The sequence below is a fragment of the Aulonocara sp. 'chitande type north' Nkhata Bay genome, linkage group LG19 (genome assembly GCF_057382095.1).
Source record: "Aulonocara sp. 'chitande type north' Nkhata Bay isolate Kocher_YH1m ecotype deep benthic linkage group LG19, A_spYH_male_GT1.1, whole genome shotgun sequence".
Classification (NCBI taxonomy): domain Eukaryota; kingdom Metazoa; phylum Chordata; class Actinopteri; order Cichliformes; family Cichlidae; genus Aulonocara; species Aulonocara sp. 'chitande type north' Nkhata Bay.
In genome coordinates, this window is record NC_141362.1 from 18,265,496 (window position 1) to 18,276,460 (window position 10,965).

A 10,965-nucleotide genomic window follows, 5' to 3' on the forward strand; every position below is an offset into this window, starting at 1 on the left:
CAGCCTTTTCTTTGCTAATTAAAGTCAGACTGTGATCTCTAACAGATCTTGGAACAAAGATACCTTTCTCGGTTTTCTATTCATTTAAACATCGGGCTGTGCTTCTTACACCAATCCTTTCAATCTAATTTTTAAATAGCAATATTTGAATCTTTGGTTAAGAATGACCATATCATCAGAAAATATAATCACATTAGTATACTGATTTCTACAGCTGTTTGCAATGTGTGCAAATCAAAGTTAAAATGTGAACCTGTTCTTTAATAGAAGTCATTTTAGTTCATGGGCTGCATCCAGCACAGTGTAATTTCATTTTACAACCTCAAAAACCTCCAATTCTCCCCATTTCTTTTACTGTAAAGAAGTACATTTTGAAAACATTCACATTTCAAGAGCCATCAAACACCTGATAAAGAGTGTGATAGGAAAATAATAGGGAAGAAAGATAAAGCAATAAATCTGAGCTTTTCCACGTTTAGTCAGTTTACCGAGGCATGGCACAGCGTATTGGAGCGGTGATCTCACCTCAGTGCTGAATGGCAAGTAATGGTTAAAATCTTCGCCAGCGAGAAGGATCGAAAACTGACAATGACTCAGATCTCTGACTCAGATCAAAATTGGATGACCACTCTCATGATGGATCGTTTTTCAGGACCTGCAACACAATGCTCCTTGATGCAAAATACAGCAGAAATCCAAAATTGCTGCCTGGTTCTCTGCAATTTTTGCCATTTGCTAAACTATTCAGTAGCCTGAAATGATGGGCTATTTATGACTGTAGGTTTGACACCTGTTTTAAATGGACAGTTTATCACCAAAAGTCAAATTCGCATATTTTCCTCTGGCCTGTGCTGCTAGATCATTTTAGTGTTCGTGTCACAGCTTTGGGGACATATGGTTTTAATATAGTGCTTTTCTACTTTACTTGAGAACTCAAAGCTTTTTATACAACATACGTTATTCATCCTTTCATACAAGCATTTGTTTTTCTACATCTAAGCACTTTCTATCTAATCTCACACACATACGGAAAACAGCTTGAGGTTCAGTCCCAAGGATACAACCAGGAATAGAACCACTCTACCTCCTGACCTCCAGCCACCCCAAAAGAACAAAAAAAAAAGAATGGAAAACACATTAGAAATTATACATTACTTTACATTTGATACTGGTGCTCAGGTGACCTTTTAAATATATTTTTAAATAACTAGAATAAAAATAGAACTGGTTTTCATGAGTCAGGTCATGATTTCTGAAAAGAGAAATTTCTGGGTTTTTCAAAACGTATTTCTTTGATGTCTCGAGCAGTAAAAGGGAAGGATTATTTAGTTCCATTATATTCCATTATATGTCAGTAGTAGCAAGACTGTGTGCTTGTGTGTGAATGACAGGGAGACGCATGTAATAGTGAGGCTGGGAAGACCAGAGATAGTGACGGTGGATGAGTTTAAATAACTGGAGTCAACTGAGTAGTGAAGAAGAAAGGTGGAGAAGAGAGTGCAGACAGAGTGTAGTGGGTGGAGATGAGTGTCAGGGGTGATTTGTGACAGAAGGATAGCAGCAAGAGGGAAAGAGGAGGTTTACAATAGTGAGACTTTTAGTTAAGACTGGATCAGTTCTGTGTGTTGTGTTTGTCAATCTTACATGACTTTATTTATGTAGTTGATTAGATGTATAAAATTGCTTGTTTTACTCACTTCGCAGGGACATGAATCTCCTTTTCTGGATGAAAAACTGAATTCATAGTGCAAATAATTTTTAAGCCCTATACAATATTTTTTTAAGGTTTCGCCTGAAGCAAACGTTCCTACATTCTGTCACTAACAGCTCAACAACTTTGCTGCAAAACCAAACAACCGCAGGCTCCACAGATCAGAGATACTCGGGAGAATTTTGAAATAAAATTTCTCCCTCTGTTCCATCACCAGGCTAGAGTGAGACTTGAAAAGCTCCAGTAAATAACATCCCTTTAACAATGAGTCAGTAAAGACTGATGTTACAGAGCCTGTTCTAAAAATTCTCAACAGCAACTCGAAATGTCCAGATTTGATGCAACAGAAATGAAGCACAACAAATGCTGCATCCATTTCAGTCGTAGTGGGCTGCCTCTTCACTCAATGAAGGCTGTGTTGTAATTACACATATGGCCTTGTCACGTTGCAGGGGCTGACAGGATGGAAAGGGGGGCTTTTAATTAATTTTCATGCAAACTAGGTCTGCCCAACTCATGGGTAAAATGATTCAGTTCTGCAGGAGAAACAGTCCTGGTTTAAAGATGATATGCATGATATTTCTGTCTGGTAGCATGCTTGCAGTGTTGGATAAAGTGATTGTAGATGAATAAATTCTTGTAGCTTGGCCCAGATACAAGAACTGGAAACAAGAGTATAAACAAAAGATGGTGTGTAAAGTACTGACAGATTGTATATGAAATATACAGACTCAGTTTTTGGGTGTGAAAAATGGCTTAAAGTTAAATTCTTTTTCATGTCCAGTATGTCAAACTGTATTTATCTATCTATAGATAGATCCACCTATCCAAGATAGATAGATAGATAGATGGGCCTTTCTTGGCCTATGACCTCAGTTAACATTTTCTTGCTTTTAACTCTTTTTCAATGCAACATGTTTTTTATTTTATTAATCATAGCCATATTAGAATCAAAAAGCAGGGTTTGCTTTGGGGTGTGGCTACCTTGCAGCTGAGTGCTACTGCCTGAGTGTGCAGTGCCCCTTAGTCCCTCAAACTTTCCCTAGATAGAGACTGTTAGAATCAAAATCAAGGAAAATCATGATGTGGGTGGTGACTATGTCCATCATTTATGTACAATTTTTATTTATGTGTTTAGTGCGTCTGTTTTGATTTTTAAGAGTGAGGACTGAAATGCAGGACACATGAGGCATACAAACACAATAGAAAGGACGTTTTGATAGCTGATGGAAGCTTACTACCTGGCACACAAAGTCCACAGGACTGAGTCAAGAAAAACAGAAATCCAAAAGTGCACAAATACACAAAAGAGCAAAGGGAACACAAAGAGTGCAAGTGCACAAAGGCCATCATGCCTTTGTGCACTTGCACTCTTTGTGCAAGTGCACAGTTCAAAGAAGTCAGACCAAACAAATAATGTGTTGGAAAAACAGAGGAAAGGTTTAATCCTCAAAAAATCCACACAAAATATGTTTCAACATTCATACTGACATCTTTTGGTGACATGGCTCCAAGTGTATAAGCATTGAAAGGCTCCCAAGTGAAACATATTCAGTAAAAGTATATCACATAGTTTCTGTGCATTTGAACCACAACATGGTTAGCTCGGCAAACTGGCACATCCATTCACACAGATTACACACAGAGTAGCAGAGATGCCAAAAATGATGAAGTAAAGAAAGTTTAACAGAACAAAATTGCAAAATTAAGGTTCTAAAAATGCACGCCTCTGAGACCTTGACAAATTTTTCTGCTGATTTCTAAACAATCCTACAGCTGCTGCTTTTAAGCTCCCATTGTTTGTTTCTTCCTGCAGGCATGCACAGGAAATATAACAATAACTGCTTGATTAGCCAGACCCGAAAAACGCTTTACCACTGAGAGTGGGTGCAGGATATGTGCAGGAACGGGTCAGTATTTTCTGTGATATAAATCAATGAAACTGTTGATCCTGTGTGTGTCTGTCTAGCTGTGTGTGTGCCTTTGTGTACATCTAGCTGCCTGTCTGGATCTTCATCTTCATGCTGGTCTTTAAGTTTTCCGTGCTTATCTCTCCTTGTGCATTGCATTTGACACGAAACAGTGCAGTGGTCTGTTAGAAACTGCCATCCCCGCTGGGAAAACACTTCAAAGTAAAGCTACATACACCCACACACACACACACTGAGTGCGGAAAATCACCCCACCCCACCCGCTGTTCCTCTCCGTCTCCTTCTCACTCCACTGTCCTGCCTCCACCTCCTCATCCTCCGTCTCAGATGATGATCTGTCAGCTTCACTGGCTCAGAAAGCACTATGTAAAATGTTTGTGCTGTCATGTTTTCAGGGCGTGTGACTCAAAAGTTTGCACCTTCAGATTTTTTCTAAATGTGTGCTGGACTTTGGAGGTAAATTTTTAACTGTTCATCACATAGTGTGTGTGTGTAAGGATGAAGGGAAATTGATATTACTTAGCTGACTTCAGCCAAATATAGCACTTAATATGTTATGCATCAGCAACCATTACAGATGACTCAGTCTCACTCCCACCGCATGGCAGGGACACATTCAGGTTTGATTTACAAGTTGCTGACCAGAGTCTGCAGCGACCTTCAAAGGTGGATCAGAAAATCTGCTCTAAACAGGAGGATATAATTCATCTATTTCCCCTCAGATATGTTTGATCATTGGCAACCTGTAAACAAACATCAGAGACTCAAGAGCCTCCTTATCGAACCTGGATTGCCCCAGGGAGCTTTGATGCTTCACACCAGATATCTCCCACAATCCCCAACCTCAGAGTCACCATGTGGATCTTGATGGTAAAGTTGCTATTTTTAATTAGCTCCATTGGTAACAGTAATCTAGTAATGCATGCATGTAGGAGTGGGTTTAGGTAGCTGAATTCTCCTATGCTCATTTTTTTCAGGTACTTTTAAAGAAATATAATGCAGCAAAATGAGTCTCACGTGGCAACTAGATCTTAGAGGAAAACAAAAGGGCCTGTATGTGTTTCTTTTTTTGTTCTTGCTAAACACATTATGGATAAATGGAGATGATCTAGACATCCCTGGTGTGCACTGGAGTTTCCTTTGCTTGAGTTCACAGCTGTGCACATGACTATCATCTGTTGATTTCTCCGAACACAATATATTGTTAGCCTAGAAAAAAACTGAAGGAGTCCTTTCCAATCTTACACTAAACTCACCAGAACCTAAAAAAAAATCTACCTAATTTAATGCTTCTATGTGGTTGCCTCTTGAGCAGTTTTGATTTTAGGAAGAATCACATAAACACAAACCCTACCACAAACATAATGTTCTTTGCGGAAGTAATAGCGCAAACTTTGTGTGTATATGAAGTCAGAAATCCCTGCCCCTTAACAGGCTGTAAACATATTTATTATTGCTGTAAAGTCAGGATTTTAAGAGAAAAATCTGTGGTGACTGACTTCTGCCTCAAGTGGACATTAGAAGAACTGCAGTCTTTGTCACTTCAGCGTGGGCTTCATTTTTCAGCTATGGAGTTTGTTGTTGTTGTAGGAGTTTGTTGTTTGGCTTTTTTTTTTTTTTAATTTAGTGAATACACACGTATAAAAATTAGATCAATTTGTGTAGTATCTTATTTTTATTCTTATCATCTTATCCTATTCCAGTGTTTTTCTGACTATTCTATTCTATTTTGTATTCCAGACATTTTTCTTTCTTCCTACATTCTCTTAAAATCCATATGATTGAGCCTTTCTTCTGTTAATCAAGCCTGAACTCTTGGAAGTATACCACTACTTAAAAAAAAACTGCTATAACATCTGTACTACTCTGACCAGTTCATTTTTAGGGGTGTGTGGAAACTACCTGAAACTATAGTATTAAGAAAAGATGTGTATTTTCAACATCATCACACACTGATCCAACAAAAGAAATTATTCTCTTTTCCACTCTGTGTGTGGGAAAACAAAAACTGCAAGGAAAACAACCAATCCCAACTATGCAAATCTTAGATTTTCCTGTTAGGCTCTGCAGTGTGCATGTCTTTTTCTGGGTTTGACATTATAATAATAGAACATCAGCTCAACAAAGCCAACTCTTGCATCTTAGATCCTAGACCCTCTCACCAGTCTGCAGCAACACTTCTGCCTCGGGGTTTGTTCCTGCAAATATGACTGCGATGTGTCAGATTTAAAGGGTTGTTCGATTTAAACATGCAGCTCTTTGATTTTGCTGTCTAGTGAGACAAAACAGAGAAAAGTGTTGGTGTCAGTCGAGTTCATTGTACTCAATTTAAAAGTAAACCTTATGTCCTTTAGAGAATATCATGCATAACATTAGAGCATCACGTACCCATCTGCTCTTAATTCACTCTCAAAAAAGGACAACTAATTTCCTTCGCCAGCAGTGGTCTTCTGTTGTCATGGCTCCAGTCTTTAAATAACAGTCTTGCTCTTATTATTCTGCCTCATCGAAGCTTTTTGCTTTCAGACTGGACTCCCACATTGAATGCACTCCGCAGTTTATTGTAATAGATTTAATAGAGCAACAAGGTGGGTTTTTTCCCCCCATCTAATGCACGTCAGAGGAATGAATCATTACAGATATTTTTAAGGTGCTACTGAGCTGGAGATGAAAATAGGAAACAGGGTTGTATTACTTGAAATCTAAGCAAGTCTCTGTGTAATAAGATTCCTTCCACTTGATCAGATATCAGCACTGCACTGGGAGACAGGTTACCATCTGAAGAGCAATGCTTATTTCACACTTTTATTCAAATTCCCACCAGGATTTTTAAGTGCGCAAGCAGTAAATGCATAGCATGATCTGGATCTGTGTTATCTATGTGTTAAACTAATGTCAAGGATCCTGGCTGCTACACCTGTGCTCAGTGTTTGATACTTGATGGGGAAGAGAAACACAGGTGTTTAAATGAGCACAGTTTGGCTAATAAGATTATTTATACTTTTGGATGCAATTAGAACCTTTTTTTAAGATGCAAAAAAATGAAAGAAGCTTCCACTTGGGTTTAGGTTCGTCTTAGAGGGTATTTGAAAAGGTAAAATATGAAAACTAGGGGCTGAAAGCTAAAACACAGCTGCACCAGTGATTTGGTGAATGTTAAAAGATTAACTGCACTAAATAAAGGTTCCTTTTCTCACCTACACAGTATAAACAATGCACTATTCCTCACATTACAAACATTTTATGCATAATATATAAAACCAACAAACTGCAGTCTGAGCACTGTTGATTGTGTTGTGTTGATTTCAAAATTACTGCCAAAAATGCTGATTTTGACCAGGGTGGGGAACTGGTGTGCTATTCGTGATGCTATATGAGGTTTTGACTGCTTAAAAAATTAACACAGTAATATTTAAATACTTGAAATATATGTTTTTTTCACATCTTGAACAATTTCACCTAATCTGTTGCACTGTTACAACGTCTCTTCCATTCATTGAGATTTGTGATCCATTGTTTATGCACAGCTCTTCTAAGGTCCCAGCACAGCCGAGGTCTGGACTTTGACTGGGCCGTTGCAACACCTTCAGTCTTTGCTGTTGCAGAGTTCCTCATGAGCATGGGGTCGTTGTTCCATTGCATGACTCAATTCAGCTAACTCAATTCTATTCAATTCAATTTTATTTATATAGCACCAAATCACAACGCCTCAAGGCGCTTCATAGATACAGAGAAAAACCCAACAATCATATGACCCCCTATGAGCAAGCACTTTGGCGACAGTGGGAAGGAAAAACTCCCTTTTAACAGGAAGAAACCTCCAGCAGAACCAGGCTCAGGGAGGGGCGGCCATCTGCTGCGACCGGTTGGGGTGAGAGAAGGAAGACAGGATGAAAGACATGCTGTGGAAAGTTTTAGCTGAAGTTGAACAGATGGTCGGACATGTGACTCTAGAATACAGATCAAGGCTGGCTGGGAGTTTTAGTTTCTCTATTTCTCTCTCTCTCTCTCGCTCATTTTTCAAGGCCATTCTCAGTTTAATCTCTTTCAGATGTCCTTTTACGTCTGTTCCAAGCCTCTTCATCAGCTATGATCTTTACCACAGCTGATGATCTCTACCTGATCATTATGCTGACCATGGTGGTAATTATGCTCTGTCTTTGTTAACCTAATATTCCATTCATTAACCTCATTTCTCCATTTGCCTCTTAGTTGCCTGTCCATGTCCTTCCTGCAGTTCTGGTTTCTCAGTGCTACCTGTTGTCAAACAACAGGTAGCACTGGTGTCACTGGGTAGTACTGCTAGACGTTAGATGTGCTTCGAGGCGACAGAGGGAGACTCACCAGTGTTGGATTACTTGTGGAGTGACTCAAGCTGTTAATGTATTTCTGGCGGTGTCTTTCAGGGAAACACAAATTGTGCAAGTGTGTTATTTTTGTGAGTTTCATTTGAGTCTTTGCTGCTGCTGTGTGTGTGTGCGTGTGTGTGTGTGTGTGTGTGTGTGTATGCGTGTGTGTGTGTGTGTGTGTGTGTGTATGCGTGTGCGTGTGTGTGCGTGTGTGTGTGTGTGTGTGTATGCGTGTGCGTGTGTGTGTGTGTGTGTGTGTGTGTGTGTGCGTGTGTGTGTGCGTGTGTGTGTGTGTGTGTGTATGCGTGTGCGTGTGTGTGCGTGTGTGTGTGTGTGTGTGTATGCGTGTGCGTGTGTGTGCGTGTGTGTGTGTGTGTGTGTGTGTGTATGCGTGTGCGTGTGTGTGCGTGTGTGTGTGTGTGTGTGTATGCGTGTGCGTGTGTGTGCGTGTGTGTGTGTGTGTGTGTATGCGTGTGTGTGCGTGCTTGCGTGCGTGCTTATTGCCGACATACTGAAACAGAATCACGTGTTCCTTTTATTCAGTTTCAGAATCTTTCAGGGTGAACTCGACTTTGGCGTTCTCAACAACCGCTTCAGTCTAAAGGGGAAAATGGGGAAATGTAACTTTGAGGTGGAGACTGCTTTGATTCAAAACTCCTTCTGACAGCTAATTTATTGATCTTTAGAATTTTAATCGGCGAAAGCGGCAGGATGGTGACCTTTCAGACAGATTGAGAGCACTCAGCCTTACCCACTCAATAACTGCTTTGTACTCTTCGTTGGACCCCACTTGCTCACAGCTGGTGACCCCGTCTACTTTTTAGGGCAGCTCGCCTCTTTCAGAGAATGTTTTCAAGTGCCGACGCTGGAGACTCTCTGTGCCTCTCTTTTTTAGTTTTGCAAAGCACTTCTTGGTCAATAATGCATGTTCTCTCTGGAAATGCCACTGCTGGCAGGGGTTGAGAGGTGGTCCGCTGTGCTGTGTGGCTGTGGACTGACACGTGTAATGTTCTAATATTCGGCACACCCTGGCAGAGCTCTGACAAACCCTTAAAACTACTTGTCCAACTTATTCTTACTGTCAACTTGTCACATGGGTCAGGGCCCCTTTGCATCACATTTTAATGCACAAAGGCTTTGTTGTCATTTTCTGACAAAGGATTCTGCAAAATCCGTTTGTGCCAGGTGAGCAAGACGAGACGTGTGCATAAAGTGGCAGCTGGTATAATCAGACAACCTCTCAAAACGCTTTCATGCCAAGGTGTTAAATGCTGCTCTTCTGTCAGATACCATGAGATAAGTATCCAATTTTAAAGAGCAATAAAACTCAAGCTTTCGGAAACCAAAGGGGTGTTTATGGAATGAATCCCTTTGGGACATATGTGGTTTGCTCTTTATTTTCCTTTGTGTTTGCTCTTTGCTCTCAGAAGATATTTTGTGTTTTTGCTTGTTACTTTTATTTTGAATCACTCCTTAGGTTATGTACTAAATACTACTTAATTAGGTTCAGCTTAAAGCAGGTTGTCTTGCCCACCCAAATCACAGTAAAGAAAAGTCATTTTAGTGCAAAAAGCAGAACAAGTATCTCCAAATCCTCCCGCTGCTCACCCTCTCATCCTGATCAGACATAACAACACACAGAGGTCGGGAGAAATAGACCGCTGTCACTGTCAGAGCAGGTGTTCAACTATAAACGCAGAGGCAACAAGCACGGCACAAAAAATTTACTCACAAGTGTGTAACCTCCTCTATCTCACAGAGATGAGTCAATATGTTGTTTAAGGTAGTTTAATTCTCATAGAGTCTAAATTTCTGTGCTGTTTCAGTTGACCAGTTTTAGCTGCTTTTGTGCTGGTTGTGTTGTGATTCTTTCTCTCTCTCACCTTTAATGTCATTCCTGGCATTAAAGAGAGACGAAGAAGAGAGATGGAGTGGGTGGAGACGAATGTTGGGGTGACTTGTGACAGAAGGTTAGCAGCAAGAGTTTACATTTATGGTTTGGAAACGGTGGGACTACCATAAAGACAGGAGGTGAGTTGGAGGTAGCAGAGCTGAAAGGGTGAAGTTTTTCAATGGCAGTGGCTCAAGACTTTCAGAGAAGGATATAGTGAGGGAAAACATGCTGTGGATGTTTGGGAGGCAGATGATGCTGAGGTGACGCCTAAAATGAGAAGAAGAAGAGGAACTAGAAGAACTTGAAAATGCAAAAAATAAAAATAATGCTGTAAACAGAAGATGTGCCATTCTCAGAATGTGGACAAATTAGAAGCTGATGCACGATACAAAAAGAAGTAAGTGATAGAAAAAGGTTTTCTGCCATTAGGACAAAGCCACACTTTAAAAAGTTGCACTGAAAGCTTTTTTAGTTGTCATTGCTCCTTTGTGTTCCTCCCATGAAGGAGATATAACATCTTAAAGGTTCCCCCTGCCTTTTGTTCTCATACGATGACAATTTTTTTGGCTGGTGATCCTCAGTTAAGTAAAGCTGTTAAGGAGCTATCATCTGTTTGTGCGTTTGTTAATCATCCTATAAGAAATTAGCACTCCCTCAGCCATGGCAAACACACAACTTTATGATTCTTGAGAAAACCCGACTGAGGATAATGTGTTCTGAGCTCTACTGTTCTGGGCGCTGAGCTTTTCTAAATATCGTTGGGGACAGGAGGGAAACTCAATCACATGGTTGAGCTCACTTCTTATTCACATCCGTTTCTTGCAAATTGCTCTTTAAAATGTCAAAGCTGCAGAGCTGCTGTGACCATGCAAAATGTTTCCTTCAGGGAAGAATGGGAATATTTTATTCCATGCTGTACTTTGGGCTGTATGTACATCGGTGCATTTCCAGCGCTCTGAACACCAGGGGACAAACAACTAAAAGGGGACGGTTTGAGATAGAGCTTGTTCTTTCCTTGAGGGCAGATGAAGCTTTCTCCTGCTGAGATACCACCTCTATATTCACATTTTACATTAACAT